The sequence below is a fragment of the Artemia sp. Qi Xiang Cuo genome, chromosome 11 (genome assembly GCF_049724085.1).
Source record: "Artemia sp. Qi Xiang Cuo chromosome 11, ASM4972408v1, whole genome shotgun sequence".
Classification (NCBI taxonomy): domain Eukaryota; kingdom Metazoa; phylum Arthropoda; class Branchiopoda; order Anostraca; family Artemiidae; genus Artemia; species Artemia sp. Qi Xiang Cuo.
In genome coordinates, this window is record NC_142804.1 from 27,680,213 (window position 1) to 27,702,832 (window position 22,620).

Below are 22,620 nucleotides of genomic sequence, written 5' to 3' on the forward strand. Positions count from 1 at the left end.
TTTTCAAACCAATACTAGCACCCTGAACTCGCAAAACCTCTAAAACTTCATTCATTTTGCTCACACTTTCATCTAGTATGCTTAAATCATCAGCATAATCCAAGTCCAGGAGACTTTTTCCTCCCCATTTGATTCCGTGGTCTCCCATTGCCTTTCCTGTGCTCCTTAAAACAAAGTCCATCAAAATAATCCATATAAAGGGGGATAGAACACAACCCTGCTTAACTCCTGATTTAATACAAAACCAGCTGCTAACCTCATTTCCTACCTTAACCGCAGCAGTGTTATTCTCGTACATAGCACTAATCACTTTAATGAATTTGTCTGGTATACCATACAAGGATAAAACCTTTACTAAAACTCCTCTATCAACAAAATCGAACACTTGCTCATAATCTATAAAACTGAGGACCAAAGGTGTTTGAAAACTTAGGCACTTCTCAATTATTAACCTAAGAATGAAAATTTGGTCAAAACATCCTCTACCTTTTCTAAAACCGCACTGCTCTTCTCTTAAAGCTTTGTCTACGGCATCTCTCAGTCTAAAAAGTATCATATTACTAAGCAATTTTACTACCTACAGAGAACAGACTAATGCCTCGATAATTACCACACTCACTATTATCTCCTTTCTTATAAAGTGGCTTAATTAAGGTTTTACTAAAATCTTTAGGTACTTCCCCTTTTTCAAAAATCATATTCATAATCTCTAATTACTTCTTTCTAACCTCAGAGCCACCATATTTAAGAAACGCATTTACTACCCTATCAGCACCTGGAGCCTTATTATTCTTTAATCCTTTTAGTACTGTTTCTAATTCCTCCTCACAAAACAAATCTTCCTTCACATCCAAGCTATCACAAACTTTTTCATTTTCCTCTATATTTTTTCCTGCAACTCTATCACGGTTAAGCAAATTCTCAAAATGTTCGGCCCATCTCGCTTTAGCTTTTGTCTTATCGCTAATTGCCACCCCATTCCGATCTTTAACTGGGACAAGTCCGGATTGACTACTACCTCTCAATTTGTTAACGTGCCAGTACAATATTTTACTATTATGCCGTCTAGCTGCATCTTCTAAATCCTCGGCAATTTTATCCATGGCCTCCACTTCACACCTCCTTAGTTCATATTTCAATGCTTTCTCCACTTTCTTTACATTTCTTTTGTTTTCATGTGATCTATCACTCAGATAATTCTTGTACAAGTCCTTTCTCCTTTCTATTAGACTTAAAGCTTTTTCACTAATATTCTTAGCTGCAGTCCTAGCTTTTTTCCCTAAGACACCTTTAGCAAGTTCGCAAAATAATTTTCTACAATTATTCTAACCATCTTCCACATTATCAAGTTTTAAACTATCAAGTTTAGTATTGAACTGTTCTTAGAAAGTTTCTCTCAAATTCTCATCCTGGAGTCTACCAGCATGATAACTTCCCGGGAGGTAATTACCCTTCCGATATTTCAGCCTTAAATTAACACTTGAAACTACTAGATGGTGATCTTTACTTTTAACATCAATAACAGCACTCCTATATACCCTAGTATCTTGTATTGATCATGCCAGTCCTCGGTTTACTATAAAATAATCAATAAGGTTTGCTGTCTTACCCTCACGTGAATACCATGTTAGCTTATGAGCCATTTTATGACCAAACACCGTATTGGTTATAACTAGATTGTTATACATACAAAATTGCAAAAGTCTGTATCCATTACTGTTTTATTTTCCTACACCAAATTTACCTAAGCTGGGATACCATCTATGCTTATTTCTACCAACCTGGGCGTTAAAATCTCCCAGCAATAACATCATATTTCTACGTGAGACCTTGTCTATTTGCTCCTGTAACTGTAAGTAGAATTCATCTGAGTCACTAGTATCTCCATCAGTCGGTTCTACAGGGGCGTATACTACTATAACTGATACCTTAAACTTTCGAGTCATAAAATGGGCAATTAGTATTCTATTATTAATACCTTCCCAGCCTAAACAAGACTTAGCCGCTTCCTTATTCATCATGAGCCCTACTCCCTGTCTATGTAACCCATCCTTCCTGCCTGAGTAAACAAATTCTATATCACCTAATTTCATGCTTCCAACCCCTGGGATATGAGTTTCTAAAACTCCTAATAGATCCAGTTCGAATCGTCTGAATTCGTCAGTCAAAATGTCGATACAATAGTCATTTTTTAATGTCGTTACATTCCAAGTTCCAATGTTCATGTTCTTTAAATCATTGAAATTTTTTTCGCCTCGGGAAAAGCAAGGATCCCGGTTACCAGTGCAGGACGGGAATCACACGTCTTCTCAAGTCTACACTGAAGTGCTTAAGCCAGCTTAGAACCGGACAGCAAGAAGTCCCTACGACCTTCAAGATTGAAGGTTGTGTGCAATCCTTGGCACATCTTGGTCACAACATGGTTTTCAGCGCTTGGTGATGCTCTTCTATCAACAAGAGTCGAAATCGTGCACAGACAATCTCAAGCCTATTTCCTCCGACTCATTATATATTCATGCCTACAAATATTATGCTACTACGGGGAGGCAACCCGTAATAGATAAATTAGCTAGGAAGAGGTTTTTCAGCCCAAAGACGCCCATCCAAACATACCAAGCCCAGATGAATTGTCCATTAGTCAGAATCCCGTGCGAATGCTGTGTCGTTTACAAGGATATAATTTCCTCGAGGGGCACCACTCCTCAAGTGGGAATAGAGTTGACCGCAAGGTCCCCAGTCTTGCGGGTACCCCGAAAAGGTCGAGGCAGCCCTTTGCAGAGGCCGTTGTCCATAGATCTGGATCTTACGCCCTGCCACAGTTGTGCTCCTAGAGAGGATCCTCCCGCGATGGTGTTCTGCATCACCATGCAATTTAACCCATTACTGGGAGAAGGTTTGCAACTCATGGAACTTGTGGATAAACAAGTGGGCCCTTTTGAGTGTACATTTGAGGGGCCTTCTTCCTCCTCCGCCTGTATTTATGACCCCGGGCAAGGGTGCCCCAGATTCTATTATGGACCCCCAGGGACAAGGTCCCCCCTTGGTCCATGCCTCCTAAGGAGGTAAGGAGGTACTCCTTACTTTCAGTTAAAAAAACTTGTTTTTTTTATTTAATTTTTGAACGTTTTTGAATAAATGCAGGTTTTGATCTTGGCTCACAGTACCTGAATAATTAAAACAAAATTTTCATATTAATTTACTTTTATTTGGTTAAATGGCTTTCTCGAAACTTGTTTCATTTTATTTACGAACGTTTTTATTAGTAATAAATATACGTAACTTACGAATTAACTTACGTAACGAACTTCTATATTCATATATTTTTAATACATATATTAGGGGGTTCGCCCCCTAGTGAATACCTTGCTCTTTAAGCGAAAGTTCAAATTTTGTTCCAATTCTTTAAAAATGACCGCTTAATCACAAAGGCCGTTAGTTAGAATAAATAGCTCTTATGAAAGTACTAAAAAATCTCTGGCTGAAAGAGTGAGGTATTGACTAGGGGGTGAACCCAATTATATATGTAATATTTTTTGTTCGTTTAAAGTTTTGATGTTGCTGTTGCAGTTGAAAAACTTGTTTTTTTATATTCAATTTCTGATCTTTTTTTAAATAATACTGGGAAGTCCGGCGTCCCCTTCATAGCAATGTCCCTTCCCCCATGAAAACTTCCTTCATGAAAAGATCCTCCTACATAACCCCGGACCCCAGGCAAGTACGCAGGAATTTTTTCGGGGGGAGGGGGGGGGCAATTTGTTTCGGGGGGGGCCAAATCCTTCAAACCCATTATTCTGTGAGAAAAATCAGAAAATTATGGGAAAATGAAAAAAATCGTGAGATTTCGGGGGGGGGGGGCGGGCCAGAGGCCCCCCCTGCGTACGCCCCTTCCCAACCCTCCCCCCCCCACTACCAGGAAAAATCTCCCCTGAAAACGTCTGTACTGTATACTTCCCAATAACCAATACTAAATGTTAACATTGGGTAAAGTTCATAACTTTCAGCCCTCCTCCCGGGAGCCTCGAGGGATTAAGTCATCCTAAAAGACATACTTATAATATTTTTGAACATGCTGAACAAAATGGCTATCTCAAAATTTTGATCAGGTGACTTTGGGAAAACAATGAGCGTGGCAGGGGGCCTAGTTGCCCTCCATTTTTTTGGTCACCTAAAAAGGGCACTAGAACTTTTAATTTCCATTCCAATGAGCCCTCCCACGATATTCTAGGACCACTGGGTCGATACGATCACCCTGGGGAAAAAAAAATAAACACGCACCCGTGATCTTTCTTCTGGCAAAAAATGCAAAATTCCACATTTTTGTAGATAGGAGCTTGAAACCTCTACAGTAGGGTTCTCTGATACGCGGAATATGATGGTGTGATTTTCATTTAGGTTTTATAACTTTCAGGAGGTCTTTTCCCCTTTTTTTGAAAATCAGCCAAATTTTCTCCGGCGCGTAACTTTTGATGGGTAGGATTAAACTTGATGAAACTTATATATTTGAAATTAGCATTAAAATTCAATTCTTTTGATGTATCTATTTGTATCAAAATACCTTTTTCTAGACTTTCGGTTACCATTGAGCCGGGTCCCAATAACCAATACTATATGTTAACATTGGGTAAAGCTCATAACTTTCAGCCCTCCTCCTAGGGTCTTCGAGGGATTAAGTCATCCTAAAAGACATAGTTATAATATTTTCAATAATGCTGAACAAAATGGCTATCTCAAAATTTTGATCAGATGACTTTGGGAAAAAAATGTGCGTGGGAGGGGGCCTAGTTGCCCTCCATTTTTTTAGTCACTTAAAAAGGGCACTAGAACTTTTAATTTCCGTTCCAATGAGTCCTCCCAGGATATTCTAGGACCACTGGGTCACTACGATCACCCCTGGGAAAAAAAAACAACAAAAAAACAAATAAACACGCATCCGTGATCTTTCTTCTGGCAAAAAATGGAAAATTCCACATTTTTGTAGATATGAGCTTGAAACCTCTACAGTAGGGTTCTCTGATACGCTGAATATGATGGTGTGATTTTCATTAAGGTTCTGGGACTTTTAGGGGAACTTTCCCCCTTTTTTCGAAAATCAGGCAAATTTTCTCAGGCGCGTAACTTTTGATAGGTAAAATTAAACTTGATAAAACTTATATATTTGAAATCCGAATTAAAATCAGATTCTTTTGATGTATCTATTGGTATCAAAATTCCGTTTTTTAGAGTTTCGGTTACCATTGAGCCGGGTCGCTCCTTATTTACAGCTCGTTACCACGAACTGTTTGATTCAAAGTCATCATTACAGCTTGAGGTTCAAACTTTTAGTCAGAACCGTATAGGTTAAACCTTCACCATTTCTTGGCTGTAAGCTGAAATCCAAGGATTACGAGAAAGCAAAGGTGAACAAAATTAATCAGTACAAATGTCAAAGCAACGGATCAACTTAAAAATAAATCCTGCGAAAATATGGCAATTTTGTTTTGCAACAAAATAAGAAAAGAGACTTATCTACCGTAATTTCTGCACACTGTCAAAGTTGTGGTTTCCCAAACTACCCAAAAACATGCTATCTAAAAGAGTAATAAGCTCCAAAACATAGAAAAAGCTGTGCTTCAGCACCTGCTATGAGGTTGAGGACGTCGACTTCTACTAAAGATCTACTCTACCAAAGACCCTTTGCAAAAAAGGTCCTCTACAAATTAGGTCTACATAAAAGCCCTAGCCAATATTTACTAGCATTTTAACATAGACAAGAAAGCATAATAAAGTGTATTGCAATTGTTTTGATGAAATCCCAAATAAATCTAGATAGTCGATTTAGTCAAATCTCCCTCGTGTTCCTCTCAGACAACACAAGAAAGATCTTTTCAAGATTAAGGTTTCATCGAGAGATTAGTACCTGACAAAAAAAAGATGATTAGAAAAGAATTTGCCCTCAAATTCCTTTTGAAGCCGATGAGAGTCTGGTCCAAATTCAAGGTGATCGTTTTCAGAAGAAGAAGAAAAACGTTCCTACCGGAACCAAAAAACAAAAAACAACAAAGAGAAACAGTGTGCAAGTCTTCTTTTATATTTTGGCATAATTCGCCAACCCTGTTGAAGTTTTTCATGTTAGGACTTCGTCCAAGTACTGTTCTGTGAATCGTTTTTCAGTCTAATTCCAATGATTAGAAAAGCCTTTTGTCAGCCTTTTGTCAGAATCAAGCAGTTCAGGGTAACGAAGTGTAAGTAAGGAGCGATCGGGCTCAATGGTAACCGAAAATCTAGAAAACGGTATTTTGATACAAATAGATACATCAAAAGAATCATATTTTAATGCTGATTTCAAATATATAAATTTCATCAAGTTTAATTCTAACCATCAAAAGTTAGGCGCCTGAGAAAATTTGGCTGATTTTCGAAAAAAAGGAGGAAAGACCCCCTAAAAGTTATAGAACCTTAATGGAACTCCCACCATCAGATTGAGCGTTTCAGAGAACCCTACTGTAGAGATTTCAAGCTCCCATGTGCAAAAATCTGGAATTTTGCATTTTTTGCCAGAAGAAAGATCACGGGTGCGTGTTTATTTGTTTGTTTGTTTGTTTTTTTTTTGTTTTTTTTCCCCAGGGGTGATTGTATTGACCCAGTGGTCCGCGAATGATGTGAAGGTAATTATTATATCGGTGGTTGGAATCCACAGCGCCCATTGTAAGTGACCAAAAAAAATGAATGGCCCCTGGACACCCTCCCATGCTCATAGTTTTTACTAAGGTAACTGATCACAATTTTGAGATGGCCATTTTGTTCAATATGCTCGCAAATATAATACGTATGTCTTTTAGGATGACTTAATCCCCCGAAGCTCCCGGGGGAGGGCTGAAAGTTATGAACTTTACCCAATGTTAACATATAGTATAGGTTATTTGGAAGTATACAGACGTTTTCAGGGGAGATTTTTCCTGGTAGTGGGGCGGTGGGTGGGTCGGGGGTTATGTGGGAGGATCTTTCCATGAATGAATTTTTCATGGGGGAAGGGACATTGCTATGAATGGGACGCCGGACTTCCCAGCATTATTTAAAAAAAGATCAGAAATTAAATATAAAAAAACAAGTATTTCAACTGCAACAGCAGCAACATCGAAACTTTAAACGAACGGAAAATATTACATATATGACTGGGTTCACCCCGTAGTCAATACCTCGCTCTTTAAGCCAAAGATTTTTTAGTACTTTCATAAGAGCTATTTATTCTAATTAACGGCCTTTGTGACTAAGCGGTCATTTTTAAAGAATTGGAACAAAATTCGAACTTTCGCTTAAAGAGCAAGGTATTGACTAGGGGTGAACCCCCTAATAAACAAATTAAAAATATATGAATATAGAAGTTCGTTACGTAAGTTAATTCGTAAGTTACGTATATTTATTACTAATAAAAACGTTCGTAAATAAAATTAAACAAGTTTCGAGAAAGCCATTTAACTAATAAAAAAAAATTAATATGAAAATTTTGTTTTAATTATTCATGTACTGTGAGCCAAGATCAAAACCTGCATTTATTCAAAAACGTTCAAAAATTAAATAAAAAAAACAAGTTTTTTTAACTGAAAGTAAGGAGCGACATTAAAACTTAAAACGAACAGACATTATTCCTTATATGAAAGGGGCTGTCCCCTCCTCACCGCCTCGCTCGTGACGCTAAAGTTTTTTATTGTTTAAAAAAATAAAGTTGTGAGACAGTAAAACTTTAGCGTAAAGAGCGAGGCGTTGAGGAGAGGACAGTCCCTTTCATATACGGAATAATTTTTGTTCGTTTTATGTTTTAATGTCGCTCCTTACTTTCAGCTAAAAAAACTTGTTTTTTTTATTTAATTACACGAAAGGACACAGTCTTTCCGGCTACTCCAAAAAGTTTTTGTGAAATTTCACAGAAACTTTTATTTTGGAACTTTGATTTGAAGGAGATTTCTGTACTTGGGGAGACCGGTTTTCTCGCGCAGAAATCTGGAGAATTTCATAGAAATACCGCAGAGCTCGGGAACAGATCGGACGAAAAATTTAATATTATAACCTTGTTAAAAGGCCGTACTTTAGTTTGTGACAACTAACCTAGAGTCCTGTTGACTTTCTCTCTATTGTAGATTAAATAAAAAAAAACAAGTTTTTTTTAACTGAAAGTAAGGAGCGACATTAAAACTTAAAACGAACAGAAATTATTCCGTATAGTTAGACTCTAAAGTTAGACTCTTTCTCACAACTCTATTTTTTAAAACAATAAAAACTTTAGCGTAAAGAGCGAGGCGTTGAGGAGGGGACAGCCCCTTTCATATACGGAATTATTTCTGTTCGTTTTAAGTTTTTATGTCGCTCGTTACCTTCAGTTAAAAAAACTTGTTTTTGTTACTTAATTTCTGAATGTTTTTGAATTAATGCAGCTTTGATTTTGGCTCACCGTACATGAATAATTAGAATGGAATTTGCACATTAATTTTATGGCTTTCTCGAAATTTTGTTCTGACGTAACTTATGAATTAACTTACGTAACGAACTTCTATATTTTTATGTTTTTATTGCGTATACTAGGGAGTTTTCTCCTGGTCAATATTTCACTCTGTACGCTAAAGTTTAATTTTCTTTCGAATTACAAACCCCTGAATCACAAAGACCGGTTAATTAGAATAGATAGCTCTTTTGAAAGTACTAAAAAAAACTTTAGCGTAGAGGAAGAGGTGTTGACTAGGGGGTGAACCCCCTCATTTACGTAATAATTTCTGTTTATTTTAAGTTTTAATGTTGCTCCTTACTTTCAGTTGAAAAAACTCAGTTGTTTTTTTTTTATTTAATTTGTGATCGTTTTCTAAATAATGCCGGGAAATCCGGTGCTCCCTTCATAGAAATGTCCCTTCCCCCAAGGAAACATCCTCCATGGAAAGATACTCCCCCGGAAACCCCTCCTGAGACCCCCCCCCAACCAACCAAAAAAAAATCCCTCCTGAAACGTCTGTATATACTTCCTATTAACCAATACTATATGTAAACAATGGACAAAGTTCATAGCTTGCAGCCGTTTCCTTGGGAACTGTGGGGGATTATGTCATCCTCAAAGACATATTAATTAGATTTTCGACTATGCTGAACAAAATGGCTATCTCAAAATTTTGATTGGGTGACTTCGGGAAAAAAATGAGCGTGGGAGGGGGCCAAGTTGCCCTCCAATTTTTTTGGTCACTTAAAAAAGGCACTAGAACTTTTAATTTCCGTTCAGATTAGCCCTCTAACGATATTCTAGGGCTACTGGATCGATACGATTACCCCCGGGGAAATAAAAAAAAAAAAAAAAAGAAATAAACACGCATCCGGGATCTTTCTTCTGGCAAAAATACAAAACTCTACATTTTGCAGATAGGAGCTTGAAACTTCTATGGTAGGGTTCCCTGATACACTAAATCTGATGGTGTGATTTTCATTAAAGTTCTAAGACTTTTGAGGGTTGTTTTTCCCCCTTTTTTCAAAAAAAGGCAAATTTTCTCAGGCGCTTAATTTTTCATAAATAAAACTAAACTTAATGAAACTTATATATTTAAAATCAGCATAAAAATCTGATTCTATTGATGTATCTATTGGTATCAAAATTCCTGTTTTTAGAGTTTTGGTTACTATTGAGCCGAGTCGCTCCTTACTTACAGTTCGTTACCACAAACTGTTTGAAAGAAGACTCGTCTTTGCAATCTGCATTAACCCTTTATTCAATTTCAACGGTTTCTGAGTTTAAAATTTGCTGGCACTTAATAGCTCTATTTAAACTGTCGATGTTAATGAAAAATCCTTCAAAAATTGCGCCGTGTGCTAAATTCTCGAAAACTTTCTAGACAAGAATAAATAAACATTCCAATAATTATTGCTAAATTTATGACTCTAATCTTTGCCTCCATTCGAACATAAATAAATAGCTAGTGCTCTGGGGCGTGTTTTGAGGTTGCAATACTTAGCTGTAGCCTCTGGAAACTTTAAAGCTCAACTATCAATACCTTTTTTCGTAAGCGAACTCGTTTTTTACACTATCTTCAAAAAAAAGTAATATCGTGATAAAAAAGAAGTCAAGAGTATAGAACGATAGAATAGAATTTAATTCAAAAATTTCTTTTACAGCATGGTTGCCATATATCTATATATATATATACATAAATATATATATATATATATATATATATATATATATATATATATATATATATATATATATATATATATATATATATATATATATATATATATATATACATACTACTACTACTAACAACTCATAGCAGCACCAAGCCGCCTGAGGCCAACACAGCTACGCCATAGATAACAATAAACTTAATGCTTAGCTTTCCTGGCTATTAGACAAATCAACAAAACTCGGAACAAAACTCTTGCGGTATCTTTCATGTTTAGGGGGGATGGGAGTCAGTTTGGGGACTTTTTTGGGATTTTGTACGGGACCGTCTGTTGCGGACGGGAAGGTAGGATTCAGTGATGGTATGTAATCGGGAAACAGTCGGGGTTTTGGTACCGAAACGAAGGCAAAGGAGGTTCCTTCTCTCGGCCAACGTGGTGAGCTTGAACTTACCTAGTAGATAATGATACGGAACCTTCCTTTCACTATTTATGATTCCATATACTCGTTTTTGGACATTTTTAATCTTATAAATATGCTCTGAAGAAAGACCGAAATACCATACTGGACAAGGGAACTCCAGTATTGGCCGAATAAAAGAACAATAAAGTCAGAGACGATCCTTAGGGGGACAAGATAATTTTATCAAATTTTTAGAAGGGAAACCGAAGTGGAAGCTTGTTTGAGGATGTTTTGAACATGGGCTATCTCACTTCAAGTCAGCAGTAATTCTCACCCCAAGTAGTTTAATGCATGTGACAGATATTTCGTCGACAAACCTCGAGTCCAGAAAGGTCGTCGACATTCATCACTCTGTGTGGTCCGTCATGAGGCTATTAACCTTTATAAGGAAAAAATGGTACCCGTCAGGGTTCCCTGGGGGAGCCTACATAAGATAGGAAGGGGGTCACAATAAACAAAGATGATAAATATCATCAAAGGTTGACAAAATTAAAACAAACCAAACTATTATCCCGCAAAAATTCGGTGGTTCTGTATTTGTATTGAATATAAATAAAAGGGCTGAACTAGTGAGCATCAGTAAATGAAAAAAGGCTTTTCCAGAATGAGTGTCTCAGATATAAGTTAAGGTTTATTTTATCGTTTCAACGTGAAATCTCTTTAGATAGTATTAATTTTCAAGCGAATGTAGCAATTAGCAAACTAAAAACAAGTTTTTCTTCAAATGAAAGTAAAGAGTAATATAAAAAATCGAAACGAACAGAAATCATCTTGTATATAAAAGGCTGTCACCCCTCTTGCGCTAAATTTTAACGAAGGTTTTATTATTAGTATTTTTTTTAGTACAGCGGTTGCAGCCAGTTGGTAGATACAACTGTTTTGCTTACAAATTTCATCTCTAAACATCTAAACTGAAAATTATATTTTCACAAGCATCAATAAGTACATCAATTATATTTCATAGTGCATCAATGTGCTCTTCCTAGCATTATGAACAAAACTGTAATTGGGCGTTTATTCTTGAAATATTTGTGTTTGATATTAGTCAAACTTTTGTGTAAAGAGTGGAGATTGAGGGATACCACCTCACGTAAATGGTAATCTATTTTTTTTCAAGATTCAATGTCACTAGTTATTTTCAATTCATAAAATTTTTTTTTTTTTTTACATTATTTTGTGTTCATTTTTCACTCCAAATCGAGAGTTGTACGAAGTGGGAAGGAAAAAAACACTTTTTTGGCCTTTTATAGGGCCTATATTCGAGGAAACCAGAATTTTCTCTATTTTCCCTCGTGCATTGGAGCCCCCCTATCCAAATGACTTAAGGATGTAAGTTTCTGGCTGATCAGGAAAAATTTTCGTCTTATTTTCGAGCCCCATTTTGGGCTCAAAAGGAATCGGTAACGGCACAAAAGGGTTAAGAAGAATCATTTGAGAAGCCGTGGGAGCCACAAAAATTGAAAAACGGTGTCTACTTTCATCATCTTACCGTAAAGAAAAAAAATATGTGCATTTCGTGCAAGTTCAATTTTTATCATTAAAAAACTGACCGATCCAGATCTTAAACCTTTTTACATTCAACATGTCCCCATATTTGTGAAACTATGATAAAGCTCATTTTAAGAGGGGTGGGCATGTCAAGTAGGCTACATATCTTCTTTCATAGATGACAAAGAAACCACAAGAAATGTGTAAATGTTTGTGGATTGAATAGGATATTTTCGGGAAATTATTTTTTTACAATCAGACCATAAACTTTTTTGACGTTCAACATAACATTTCCAAGTCGTTTTACCCGTGCATAATCTATAACAGAAAACTTCTGAGAAATATCTCTCTATAAGTGATTAGTCTCAGTTTAGCTCATTCTTAGCACTTTGACAGTCTTAGCTCTTAAAGAGCTATTTGCCAGAAAAGATTTCAGCTTAATCTAGGAAACCTTTATCTCTTTGGAAATATTCCAGCTCCACAAAGTTTATAGGGACTCATGAGTTCTCCCATTCCAAGAGGACAAAAGTGGCAGGAATAGCGCTATTGTTGTTCTCATTGACAAAATAAGTGTTTGCAATAGATCCTGCTAGTATAATAAATAAATAAATTACTTTTTTCAAAACAAAATAAAGAGCCATTTCAAAATATAACATAAACCTATATTACAGCAAAAATTTGGAGTATCACCCCCTACATCAAACCCATTTTGTCTACGCCAATACAATTAAATAATCTCTTTCAGTCTAGAAGCTGTGTGATGATTAAGTCGAATATTTTATTTTACTCCTCTTGAATTAGAACAGTTATTCCTGAGGCACTGGGAAATTGAACGTTAGGCCTTAGCGTAAAGAGCGCGAGGTTGAGAAGGGGCAGGGGTATAAACAAGGGACATGGTATAAATGACATGCAACAAAGAAAATATTAGTGATGGTCCACTTTTTTTTATAAGGAAGGGAAAACAAGTTTTAAGTTAATTTTTAAGGAGGTTCTTAATAGTCAAACAGTTCGTGGTAACGAACTGTAAGTAAGGAGCGACCCGGCTCAAAAGTAACTGAAACTCTACAAAACGGAATTTTGATACCAATAGATACATCGAAAGAATTGGATTTTTATGCTAATTTTAAAAATATAAGTTTCATCAAGTTTGTTTTAACCCATCAAATGTTACGAGCCTGAGAATATTTGCCTCATTTTAGAAAAAAGGGAGAAACATCCCCTAAAAGCCATAGAATCTTAACGAACCCCTATTGTACGAACCCCTATTGTAGAGATTTCAAGCTCCTATCTGCAAAAAATGTAAAATTTTGTATTTTTTACCGTAAGAAAAGATCACGGAAGCGTGTTTATTTTTTTTCCTCAGGGGTGATCGTATTGACCCAGTGGTCCTAGAATGTCATGAGAGGGCTCATTCGAACGGAAATTAAAAGTTGTTGTGTCCTTCCTAAGTGACCAAAAAAATAGGAGGGCAACTAGGCCCCCGACCACGCTCATTTTTTTGTCAACGGATCAAAATTTTGAGATAACCATTTTGTTCAGCATAGTCGAAAAATCTAATAACTATGTCTTTGAGGACGACTTTATCCCCCACAGGCCTGGGGGAAGGGCTGCAAGCTATGAACTTAGCCCATTGTGTACATATAGCATTGATTATTGGGAAGCATACATACATATTCAGGGTGGATCTTTTCTGGTGGGGGGGGGGGTCCAGGGGAGGGGTTACGTGTGAGGATCTTTTCATGGAAGAATTTTTCATTGGGGAAGAGAATTTTCCGATTTCCCAGCATTATTTAAAAAACAATCAGAAATTAAATAAACGAAACAAGTTTTTTCAACTGAAAGTAAGGAGCAACATTAAAACTTAAAATGAACAGAAATTACTACGTAAATGAGGGGGTTGGCCTCCTCGTCAATACCTCGCTCTTTACGCTAAAGTTTTTTTTAGTACTTTCAAAAGAGCTATTTATTCTAATTAAACGGCCTTTGTGATTCAGGGGTCATTCTTAAAGAATTGGAACAAAATTTAAACTTCAGCTTAAACAGCGAGGTATTGACGAGGGGGTGAACCCCCTCATAGTTTCCGTCTTAGAGTTTGAAGTGAGAGGGGTTAAGTCTGAAAATCAACGAAATATTCTTTTTTTGTGAGCAAGGAGTCCTTTCTAGAGTTTTCTTGATTATATATAACGAAAATGGAAAAGAAAAAGACTTTTATGTTGTAAAACACCCGTAATGGGAATGTTACAGAATTTAAATTACAAGTGTCTTCTGTAGAATGGGCTACCATTTGCAAAACTATAAAACTTTCAAAATCATTGGCATTAAAGGCAGTGTCATCGAGTCCCATGACATTTTGGCAGGAGATCCCTCTGCATTATTTGCAAGCTATAGAGCAATCCAGATCTTTCTTCTGGAATGATTATCTTTCTGAGTCACATCTATTTGGCTTACACAATTTTCAGAAGCTGCAATGGAGCCGATTATAAATCAGTCATCGTCGTAACCAAGAGTTTTTCTTTGCACCTAAATCTCCACTGAAGAAGGTCGACCTCTAATTCCACCCCAATTTTGTACCCGATGATAGACACGCAGTGAGTGAAACTTCGTAGATGCACGTACGGGTTGCAAGTCTCAAGGATGCTCAAATTTTGAGGATGTTGACATCTTCTTTTGGAAGACACGATAGGGAGCAGAGTTTAGGTCTTCATCATCCTTGTGTCCAAAGATGTACTGCAAAGTACCTTCTCCAGCTATAACTATCTTCTCCTTGCGCTCACCTTCAGGAAAACTTGAGGACTTCTTCGGAACGCCTCGTTTTCCTTAAATATGCCTATAGTCTTTCCTTGTCCAACACCTTGTGTTGGACAAGGAAAGGTTGGTTTGTTTGTACTAAAACCTAGTACAAATAAACCAACTAATTATATTTCCCTATATTTGTAGGATTATAGAAAACTAGCGCTTTACTGAAAACACAAAAAAAAGAGTTTTGGTACAGTAAAAGCAAACCTATTAAGGAAACCTTTTTACAATATAAAAACAAAGCATTTTAAGACTGTTGCTTAATTTTTTTTTTTCGTTTAATTTAGTATCACTTCTGGCTCAGTCCAATGATTGGCTCTCATTTTGGTGTTTTATGGCACAGAAAGACAGATAATGACACTTTATTGTGGCAAAATCTATTTGGTTACTTAAAAAGGGCTCGAGATATGGTGAGTTTCGTCCAAACGAGACTTCTACAAATATTCTAAGACTAATGGTTTGATCAACTCACAGCTGAAAAACAAAAACAAAACAGAAACAAAAAACAAAAAACTGAAAGAACAGGAGACACATCAGTGCTACCCATGGAGAAGTGTAATTTTTCTTATTGCTCAAGGTGGGGGACTGCAAGTCTTCAGTATAGCCTTGGGTGTTCAAAAATGGTGATTTTAGTGGTGTACTGTTTTTCTATTTGGCAACATTTTGGAGGAGTCTGGGCTCTTTTTCAATTTTTAAAGAATATCTTAATAATCACAAACTACTATTCTATTAAATTTGAATAGTAACTAATATACCTGAATCAACGTTCCTTGGAAAAAAGTTTTCCATTAGACTTTATAACGCCACTAAAAGTTTTGCAGAAAGTGCGCTTTTAAGATTTCGCTTACTAGTTGCTTACTGGTTGCAGCCATGTTCAGGGGCTTCCCGAGAGTCTTTTCATTGGGGGGTGGCAATCTTCGTAAATTTTACTGAATTCCTACCTGATTTATGCCAAATTTTCTGTAGAAATCAAGAATTTTGCTAAATTTCGGGTGGTTTTGCAAAATTTGTGCTGAAATTTTTGCGTTCGGCGAAAATTTTACCGAATTCAAAAAACACTAGAGGGGCGGCGTGCCCCTCCCCGTTCCCTATCAGGACGCCCCTGACCATGGTAGTAAACAAACTTATAGTGGCTTAACCCACCATTTGCCGTTGGTAATTGTTGCTGCCCATAAACAATTGTGGCAAACCGGCAGTTTTATTTATGCCATTTGAGACAATTCCCATCATATCAGCATTATCAACTCTTTCAAAAGCTTCAATTGAACGATCTTGTGCCTTTTTTGATGATTTTAGTGTCATCAAGATCAAGCTTCTTGAGAACATCATTATTTTGGGCCTGTTCTTGGTCTATTTTAGGATAGATGCGAATTACTTTTTCGATAGTAAAATCACACTTGAGATCTTAAGCTTTTAATCTTTGTGACAAGAACAGCTTAAAGTGGTGAGAACTGAGTTCTCCAATACTTAGAACATTAAAAAAAAATGAGCAAATGTCGTGTCATCCTGTTGCCGCATGTTTTGAATCAACTCCACTAAAGAAACAGTCTCCACAAATGTATTACTGGCACGAATCGAGACTTGTGCTCCTTTTACGGGTGACAATTCCATGACGTTACCAAAGGGTATATTATTTGGATCTCCAAAAACTTCATTATCTTTACTCTTGAGCTGTCTTAATCGTCATTCAATCATGTATAACATTTCGTATGCAACCACACTGATCTCACCAATGAAATCAAACTCAATATTCTCCATCGGTGGAAAATAGCTGGATGGATGGAGTTTAGTAATGTAGTAGTTTAGGATAAAGAAGGGGGGAAGGAGGCCTCAAATTTTTTGCTGGGGGAGAGGCTGAAAATGCTTTTGTCTCCAATCAGCCTAAACGTCTTTGCACAATAAGCTGCAATGGGACTAAAAATCTATTCAGAGTTAATTAGTGAGGTAAATTAAGAGACACTGTTTGCTCGATTATCAATATAGCTTATCTGCAATGTTTTGGGAACGGTTTGGGAGATCAATTTGTAATATTCTGGGATTTTTCTTTTTGAAGTGGGCAAGTAAGTCTTAAACTTTAACCAGGGAAAGGGAACCGAGAATGGCTAAACATATTTTCTTTCACATCTGGTTATAAGTTATTGACTTTTTAAGACTTGGTGGAGCTAGGACATATTCTCGGTGAAAAAGAGATATAAATAAAAAAACACTATATACTATATTAAAACTTGTTAAAAAATGGGAGCATATACTATATCTCATCTCAAGAACAGTGGGGGCAGTTGAGTTGGATTTTTCAGGAGATTAATTAAAAAGAGTTTCCGAAAAATAAGTTTTTCAAAGAAAAGTAAAGGCTATTTTAAACTTTAGATCAGCAGATACAAATACTTGTTAAAATTCAAACTCAAAATGACCAGAAATTACTATTAAAGAATAAATGAAAACCAAAACGATAAGAAATTAAATGAACCGTCATAGCAAAAAACATACAACAAGTAATAATATAAATGAATAAATAGATCTTAAAGTGAGTAATGCTTAGATTGAGTATGAAAATCAAGCTTAAAACGAAAAAAAATGTTTTAATATTGAAGTATAAATGAAACTTCAAACGAACAGAAATTAAACAAACAATCAATGCACGCAAACGCAAAATTAATATTAACGCAAATTAATAAGTATATCATAAAGCAAGTGAATCTTAAATTGAATATGCAAATCAAGCTTGAAATGAACGAAAATCGCTAAAAACAACAGTTTGGGTATCACTTCCTCTCACTGTAAAAGTCTAAAACCTACTGCATCATTGGCGCTTTACTGAAAACTATATGCGTCTTGAAAAATCTTTTGAAAGTAAAAACAACATCAAATTGAATTTGATAAACAACATCAATAGTGATATTAATTGTTAAAAGATCCATCAGTTCAAGAATTTATTCACTGTAATTTTATTTTTATTTTCGTTGCTGTAGAACTGGAAAAAAAATATTTGTAATATAATTCATTTTCAGTTAAGCGCCAATGACGCAGTACGCTTTTGGTTTTTATTTACAGTATCCAAACTCTTGTTGGTAGTGGAACTATATTCGTCTTGAACAACTTTAGAAAGAACTGATAAACTAAGCTGAATATTTGATGTATAAGGATATTAATTGCTGAAAGTTCATCAGTTCAAAATTTTACTATAATTTTAATGTTTATTTTCAATATTAAGTATAAAAGCAAATATTTGTAATAAAATTGGTTTCAGTAAAGCGCCAGTGACGCAGTAGGTTTTAGACTTTGATTGGAATTAACACCCCTTCCATGCCCATCATCTCTCCAAACGCATTATATCAAAAATTTGAGATAGCGATTTTGTTCAACGTAATTGAAATATCTGGAAATTATGTCCTTTCGGACGACACTCCCTCCACAGCCCTCAGGGCAAGGGCTCTAAGTTATGCCATGGGGGTATATAAGGTTTTTATAGAAAGTATTGTCATAGAAACTTCAAAAAGGGCTCATTCGATTAGCAATTAAAAGGACTAGTGCCCTTTTTAATAGTCGAAAAGGATTGGAGGGCAACTAAACCCCCTCTCACACCCACCATTTCCCCAAACAAGTCCAATTTAAATTTTGAGATGGCTCTTTTTTCAAAGTAGTTGAAGTTACAGAAATTAGGTCTTTGAGGAGGACCCCCCCCCAACATCCCTCTGGGCAAGGGTTATAATTTATGCCCTGGGGGCATAAAAGTTTGTTATAGAACGTGTTGTTGTAGAAACTTCAAAAAGGGCTCATTCGATTGGAAATTGAAAGGGCTAGTGCCCTTTTTAATAGTCGAAAGTGATTGGAAGGCAAATAAAAATTTTGATATAGACATTTTGTTAAACGTAGTTGAAAGCTCTGGAAATTTGGTCTTTCAGGATAGCAGCCCCCCAGAGCCCTCATGGCAAGGGTTTTAAGTTTTGCCCTGGGGGCATATATGGTTTTTATAGAAAGGTTTTTATAGAAAGTGATTGGAGGGCCACTAATCTCCTTCTCATGCCAATCATTTGCCCAAACACATGCAATCAAAATTTCGAGATATCCATTTTGTTCAACGTAGTTGAAAGTTCTGGAAATTAGGTCTTTGAAGATGATAAACCCCTCAGAGCCCTAAGGGCAAGGGCTGTAAGTTATGCCCTGGGGGTATATAACATTTTTTATATAAAGCGTTGTCGTAGAAACTTCAAAAAGGGCTCATTAAGTTGAAAATTGAAAGGGCTAGAGCCCTTTTTAATAGTCGAAAGTGATTGGAGGGCCACTAACCCCCCTCTCACACTCACCATTTCCCCAAACACATCCAATCAAAATTTTGAGACAGCCATTTTTTTAAACATATTTGAAAATTCTGGAAATTATGTCTTCGAGGATGAAAAACCCTAAACACCCCTCAGAGCAAGGGCTGTAAGTTATGCCCTGGGGGCATATAAGGTTCTTATAGATAGCGTTGTCGTAGAAACTTCAAAAGGGGCTAATTAAATTAGAAATTGAAAGGGCTAGTGCCCTTTTGAACAGCCGAAAGTGATTGGAGGGCACCTGACCCCCTCTCACACCCACCATTTCCCCAAACATATCCAATCAAAGGTTTGAGATAGCGATTTTTTTCAACATAGTTGAAAGTTCTGGAAATTATGTCTTTGAAGATGACAAACCCCCCACACCCCCCAGGGGGGTGTGGGGGGTTCACCAAACACATCCAATCAAAATTTTTAGATAGCAATTTTGTTCAACGTAGTTGAAAGTTCTGGAAAGTTCTTTGAGGAAGACAAACCCCAAACAACTCTCAGGGCAAGGGCTGTAAGTTATGCCCTGGGGGCATATAAGATTTTATAGAAAGTGTTGTCGTAGAAACTTCAAAAAGGGATCATTAAATTGGAAATTGAAAGGGCGAGTGTGCTTTTTAATAGCCAAAAGTGATTGGAGGGCCACTAGCCCCCCTCTCACACCCATCATTTCCCCAAACACATCCAATCAAAGTTTTGAGATGGCCATCTTATTCACCGTAGTTCAAAATTCTGGTAATTAGGCGTTTGAGGATGAAAACCCCCACCCCCCACAGCCCTCAGGGTAAGATTTATGAGTTATGTCCTGGGTTATATAAGGTTTTTAGACAAAGTGCTGTTGTAGAAACTTCAAAAAGGCCTCATTCGATTGGAAGTTGAAAGGGCTGGTGGCCTTTTTAATAGTCGAAAGTGATTGGAAGGCAGTGAACCCCCTCTCGAACCCACCATTTCTCCAAATACGTCCCATCAAATTTTGAGATAGCCATTTTGTTCAACGTAGTCGAAAGCTCTAAAAATTATGTCTTTGAAGAAGGCAAACCCCCCAAACACATCAGGGGAATGGATGTAAGTTATGCCCAGGGGGCATATAAGGTATTTGTAGTTAGTATTTTTGCAGAAACTTCAAAAAGGGCTCATTCAATTGGAAATTGAAAGGGCTAGTATCCTTTTTGAAAGTCGAAAGTGATTGGAGGGCAACTAGCCCCCCTCTCACGCCTACCATTTCCGCAAACACGTCCAATCAAAATTTTGTGACAGGCATCTTGTTCAACGTAGTTGAAAATTTTGGAAATTTTGGTCTTTGAGGATGACATCCCCCCTCCCAAGGCCCTCAGGCTAATGGATGTAAGTTGTGGGGGGGGGCCGTGCTGAGCGCTGTGGGGGGTTGTCCCTCTTAAAGACCTAATTTCCCAAACTGACAACTACGTTGAGCAAAATGGCTATCTAAAAATATTGATTGTATGTGTTTGGGGAAAATATGGGCGTGAGAGGGGGGTTAGTTGCCTTCCATTCACTTTCGACTATTAATATGGGCACTATCTATTTCAATTTCCAATCGAATGAGCCCTTTTTGATGCTTCTACGACAAAGCTTTCTATAAAATCCTTATATGCCCCCAGGGCATAACTTCCAATCATTGCCCTGAGGGATGTGGGGGGGGGGCGGGGGTTGTCATCCTCAAAGACCTAATTTCCAAAACTTTCAACTACGTTGAACAAAATAGCTATCTCAAAATTTTGATTGGATACGTTTGGGGAAAAAGGCGGCTTGAGAGGGGGGTTAGTTGCCCTCCAATCACTTTCGACTATTAAAAATGGCAGTAGCTAAACCAATTTCCGATTGAATGAGCCCTTTCAAAGTTTCTACGACAAATCCGACAAAAATACATTGTGCCAACAATTTGGGGTGGGGGGGTTGTCATCCCCAAAGACCTAATTTCCAGAACATTCAATTACGTTGAACAAAATGGCTGTCTCAAAATATTGATTGGATGTGTTTGGGGAAAAGGTGAGCGTGAGAGGGGATTTAGTTGCCCTCCAATCACTTTTGACTATTAAGAAGAGCTATAGCTCTTTGAATTTCTAGTCGACTGAGCCTTATTTGAAGTTTCTACCATAAAGTTTTCTATAAAAACTTTATATGCCCCCAGGGCATAACTTAAAACCCTTGCCCTGTGGGCTGTTTGGAGAGTTTCCTCCTTAAAAACATAATTTGTATCTGGAAATCAACTAGGTTGAACAAAATGGCTATCTCAAAATTTTGATTGGATGTGTTTGGGGAAATGGTGGGCGTGGAAGGGGTGTTAGTTGCCTTCTAATTACTTTCGGCATAAATTAAAACCCTTGCCCTGAGGGCTGTAAGGGGGTTGTCATCCTCAAACTCGTAATTTCCTGAACTTTCAACTACGTTAAACAATATGGCTATCTCAAAATTTTAATTGGATTTGTTTGGGGAAACGGTGGGCGTGAGAGGGGCGTTAGTTGCTCTCCAATTACTTTCAACTATTACAAAAGGCACTAGCCCTTTCAATTTCCATTCGAACGAGCCCTTTTGAAGTTCCTACGATAACGCTTTCAATAAAAACCTTATAGGCCCTCAGGGCTTAACTTACATCCCTTGCCCTAAGGGCTGGGGAGGGGGGGTTGTCATTCTCAAAAACCCAATTTTCAGAACTTTCAAATTCGTTGAACAAAATGGCTATCTCAAAATTTTCATTGGATGTGTTTGGGGAAATGGTGGGCGTGAGAGGGGGGTTACTTATCCTCCACCCACTTTCGACTTTCAAAAAGGGCATTAGCCGTTTCAGTTTCAAATCGAATGATTCCTTTTTGAAGTTTCTACGACAGCGCTTTCTATATAAAAAAAAACTTATTTGCCCCCAGGGCATACCTTAAAACTACCCTGCCCTGAGGGCTGTGGGGGGAGTGTCATCCTCAAAAACATAATTTCTTGACTTTTAAACTACGTCGAAAAAAATGGCTATCTTAAAATTTTGATTGGATATGTTTTGGGAAATGGTTGGTGTGAGAGGGGTGTTGGCTATCCTCCAATCACTTTCGACTATTAAAAAGGGCACAAACCCTCCTAATTTCCAATCGAATGAGCCCCTATTAAAGTTTCTACAACACTACTGTCTATAAAAAAACCTAATTTACCCCCAGGGCATAACTTACAACCCTTGTCTCGAGGGCTCTGAGGGGGTTATCATCCCATTTTTTAACAACTTTGAACAAAATGGCTATCTAAAAACTTGGATTGGATGAGTTTAGCGAAAAGGTTGGCGTGAGAGGGGGTCTAGTTGCCCTCCGATCACTTTCGACTATTAAAAAGGGCAGTAGCCCTTTGAATTTCCAATCGAATGAGCCCTTTTTCAAGTTTTTACGACAAAGCTTTCAATGAAAACCTTATATGCCCCCCGGGAATAACTTACAACCCTTA

General features: G+C 37.1%; 1 protein-coding gene across 1 annotated transcript in view; it reads left to right on the forward strand.

The window, feature by feature from the left end:
* LOC148946830 (uncharacterized) overlaps positions 1-22,620 on the forward strand; it is a 126,058-nt gene that overhangs the window by 57,206 nt on the left and 46,232 nt on the right. The window lies entirely within an intron of this gene.